At 33.2% G+C, this 4,343-nt stretch overlaps 1 long non-coding RNA gene across 3 annotated transcripts; it reads left to right on the top strand.

The window, feature by feature from the left end:
* The first annotated feature begins 232 nt into the window (after positions 1-232).
* Positions 233-3,881, top strand: LOC120515889. Of its 3 annotated transcripts, none has more exons than XR_005630722.1 (6): positions 233-269; positions 2,501-2,672; positions 3,092-3,143; positions 3,236-3,289; positions 3,678-3,738; positions 3,829-3,881. It is a non-coding gene; the product is annotated as an uncharacterized LOC120515889 (long non-coding RNA). The 3 variants fall into 3 exon arrangements; XR_005630723.1 differs by lacking the exon at positions 233-269 and adding an exon at positions 736-1,028; XR_005630721.1 differs by lacking the exon at positions 233-269 and having other exon boundaries at positions 1,522-2,672.
* The last annotated feature ends 462 nt before the right edge of the window (positions 3,882-4,343 follow it).

Below are 4,343 nucleotides of genomic sequence, written 5' to 3'. Positions count from 1 at the left end.
ACAAGACAATCCTGTTCTAAAATAAGCAGGCTTATTCAGAAGGGAATGATGTCTCATTTAGTGAGAAGCATCCACTTGCAGAGCCACAGCACCATACGTCACCGCAGTTTCAGACCCGCAGTTGTAGACCCGCAGTTTTAGACCCGGAAGTGACGTTACCATTTCTAGGCAAGGCGAAAACAACGCCTCCATTTATCGAACACAAGTCTTAGTTTTTAGCACGAGCGCAGCATTTTGAGCACGAACAAAATATGACAGAAAACAGCACGGTATTATTGTTGTTGTTGTTGTTATTATTATTATTATTACTACTGTTATTCTTAATATAATTATAAACCTGTACATTTTGCAAAACGTTTTTCAGAACAGTTTGAAAAGTTAACTTTACGTTTACATGTATGTAATCTTTGGCTGGCGAGCTAATTGTTAATGACTGCAACACTGGTTACGGTGGTTTGCCTCGTAAAAACTGGAGAAATCGACACTTAATGTTGCATTGTCAGCAAAATACGATAAAAATGCATTTTGCTCAAAGTTCAGTCTATGTTCTTGATGAACGGAAAATTCCCAATACTTTAAGACGATATTTAACCTAAATTAAGATCTTTTAAGTTTCGTTTTGTTGTTTGTAATATATTTTATAAATTGTATTCATCCATCCATTCATTTCCTAACGAATGTTAACGTAGTGTTTATTTAACTTTTAATTATTTTCTTTTTTGGGGGTGGGCGACTTTTTAATGAAAATGAAACAAACATATTCCTATTCGGTTAAGAAGTGAACATTAAGTCTTCAAATGAGAAAGTAATCTAGGTATAAGCTTCAAAATTCTACACCACTTTATAATAAATTATGTTTTCTTATTTAGCCAGTGAAGTAGTGTCAAATGATGTTGCTTTTAAGAAAGCTGAGAAATTAAAATCCTTTGCCCAAATTGAATGTTCAGAATTTGGTGCATTAGTTAACAAGTCTAAATCTTCCTTCATTTTCTTACTACATTTGTGAAAGATCTTTTTCTTTCTCTTTGGTAAGCCACATTTAAGTATTATAAATTAGTTTTTAAATCTTGGATGTGTACCTACATTATTTATACTGGCTAATAACCTCTTCTTAATGTAAAAAAAGAAATCTTTTTAACTGTGATCTATCAAATTATAGACCAATTTTCTAATCTTTCTTGTATTTCTGAAATTTAGAGAAAGGTGTAGGTAAGTGGTTCTCTATATTTTTGCAAATAAAAGTAATCTCTTGTAACATTTTCACCCAGGTACTGCTTTAGTCAAAGTATTCAATGATTTGCACTCCACTGACGAAGGTTGCATTTTAGGCCCATAGTATTACATCTACAGTAAGTGCCACATTTGATACTATAGACCATGATATTCATCTGATCAACTACATGAACCATCTCAGTGTTCTAAAATAGAGGTTTACCTGTTAGAAAGTAGATTCCTTGAAATTTTCATTTGTTGAATTCTAAAAACAGAAGTGCTAGTCATTGGTTGAAAGCTGCTAAAATGTCAGTCTGAATGTAACATGTCTGTTGATGGCACCCCTATCACTCACAATGCACTAATTCTAAACTTGGATATATCTACAATGAAAATGATGATCTTTCATTTGATACACATACTAAACATGTATCTAGAGTAGTCTTCATTTTACTTAAGAAATATTGCAAAACTTAGATTATGTTAGCATTCCATGATGCTGAATAACTTATCCGTGCTTTTATTACTTCTACATGGATCACTATAAGGCTTTGTGGCTGATAACAGACTTAATTTAGTTCAAAATACAGCGGCTGAAGAGCTTACAAGAGCCAGGAAATATGAACAGTATATATCACCCCTGTTTTGCTTTCTTTACATTTTCTTTCTGCAAATTTTGTATTTTGTATTGAATTATTAGGTACTGGTGATCACATGTATCACTTTGCATAGTTAAGGATCTCAATATTTGAGTTACCTTTTAATTCCTTACAATCACTCTTACAGGAAGTGGAATATCTTGTTGTCTCTAGAATAAAAAAAAAAGCTGTAGCTGGAAATAAAACAGTAGTTTGTAAAGCACACTGTTTTAGGAACAACCCTGCCAAAGTGGTTTGAGATTCTGACAGTCTGTCAGCCTTCAAATCTAGGATAAAAATATATTTGCTTAGTCAGTCCAATAAGTAAAATTTACAATGAATCTGCATTCCTATTTGTCCTTTGTCTTTTCTTTTTAAACTTGCTATGTTATTTTTAATTTGTGTAAAACAAAACAGACCATTTTTTATTTTGTTCAATTATAATCTGGTACTGACACCAAGATTTTTGTCTCCAGGTTTATGGCCTGGAAATAGTTAAAGCTGCTTTGTGACAATACTAATTGTAAAATGCACAAAATAATTCAAATTTGATTGCTTGATTAAAACAGTTATTTAGTATTGTGAGTGATTACTGTAGATACAGAATTTAAACTTGCTAAAGCTATCCTGCTTTTTTGTCATTTTTATAGAAACACATAACTATTCAATTGGGAGTGTCAGTACCACTGCTGACTCAATGCAACAGATGTTGCACCTTGTTCCATTGTCCTTTTTGTAGTGGTAATGTTTTTAAGCCCTCCAAACTGGAAAAATTAAAAAAGCATTTGAAGAGTCATTTCAAGAAGGCAGTTCTCCATGAAGGTAAATTCATTTGAGAGTTTATTTTAATGTATGTCCAGTACTGGTACATACTGTATACTTTTAACTCGGTATTCTACATTATAACAATTTATACTGTTACACATTTTAGGTTTTGCCATCCACAGATGTGGTTTAGACTGCAGACCATCACAGCATTATCACTGCCCCTACTGCCAGACTACAATATTTTATTTAATTCAAGTGTATATTATAAATATTTAAGTTATCCATCCATCCATCCATTTTCCAACCCGTATATGCAAAATGCCGTCACACTAATATTGATAACACATGCCTACTTTAAGAAGTTGTGCTTATATTCTGCTTACATCAAGATTTTCTTACTCTACCTAAATATCAGCACATATTGGATATTTACATTTGTATGTGTAAGACTTGTTTGTTTGTTTTTGTTACAGTAACATGACAAAACGAATATCTTCAGGCACATGGATACTAATTAAAAACAAGGTTAGTTTATAGGAATGTCATTGAGAGGACTACAAGTAATGGACATTCTTTTGTAACTTGCAGTAGGTGATATGAATCCATTTCAATTTCAGAATCTTCCACAGCAGTTGGTTGGGTCAGTGGATTGTGGAGTATTCATGTTGATGGTGAGAAAATCAAAGAAACTTATTTTTAGGTTGGGAATTCTTTAGAATCACTATAAATAAATTGCAATAAGTAGAGTGTGCACTGTACTGTATGCAAATAGATTAAATATTAATTTAAGATAATTCTTTTGTGTGCTCCACAGTATGCTCTGCACCTTGTCTTGGATGCCATTTGACTTCACAGCTGTAAGCTTTCACTTATGTCTCTGATTATTTGTTAATATCTGTTACTGGTTTTAATGTACTTTGTTTTTTCCATCTGCATGGCAGTGTGATTTACCCTTGATCAGGAGGTGGTGGTGCTTCATTCTGTTGGAGAATTTTGCTGTTGAAAGGTATCTCCTCTCTCTCTCTCTCTCTCTCTGGCTAACGTGAATATTTCTTACAGGACAAAGGCGTTCACTAAAGGGGCACTGGAGAGTGTGAATGAGACCCAGAGCAGTGAGGAGGTATATACTGTATGTAATATCTAATATTATTTAAATAGGCATGTAGAAATACATGTTTTGTTTAATTCTCTTTGTGGTCTTTATCTAAAGGAACCACTAATAAAAAGGGACCTCCACACTGCAGTAAAATGGTTGCCCAACATAGACAGTTGTTCAGAGGTGCCGTGTCTGAGCCCCATTTTCTGGAGATGGAGGAGGAGGACCAAAGCCGAGCTCTCCAGGACATCATCGATGCAGTTGAAACTGAAGATTTAATTTTGGCAAAAGAACCCTTTATATTTATTTTTCAGTTTAGGGATGATATGGAACTTTTCACTGGAATGTCGGGATAAAATGAAACTTAAAGTAAACTGCATATTTAATGAATCAGTATAATTATTGTCTGTTGCTACATTGATTGTTACTTGTATTTTATTGTGCATTAATACTCTGTTGATTTCAGTTTATAATACTTTGATTTTTCTGTTTTCCTTTGATGGTGGGTAGTTTTGAAAATAAACAATTTAACTGCAAGTCTTTTTTTGGGTCTATTGCTCATTTAAAGCCCACTTAGTGCTATCTAAAGGCTCCTTTAAAATATTTTTTAAAAATAGTTCATCACAGAA

This window comes from Polypterus senegalus, chromosome 15 (assembly GCF_016835505.1).
Source record: "Polypterus senegalus isolate Bchr_013 chromosome 15, ASM1683550v1, whole genome shotgun sequence".
In the NCBI taxonomy this organism is placed as follows: domain Eukaryota; kingdom Metazoa; phylum Chordata; class Cladistia; order Polypteriformes; family Polypteridae; genus Polypterus; species Polypterus senegalus.
The sequence above is the reverse complement of the archived record's forward strand: the minus strand, read 5'-3'. Positions and strand labels throughout refer to the sequence as shown.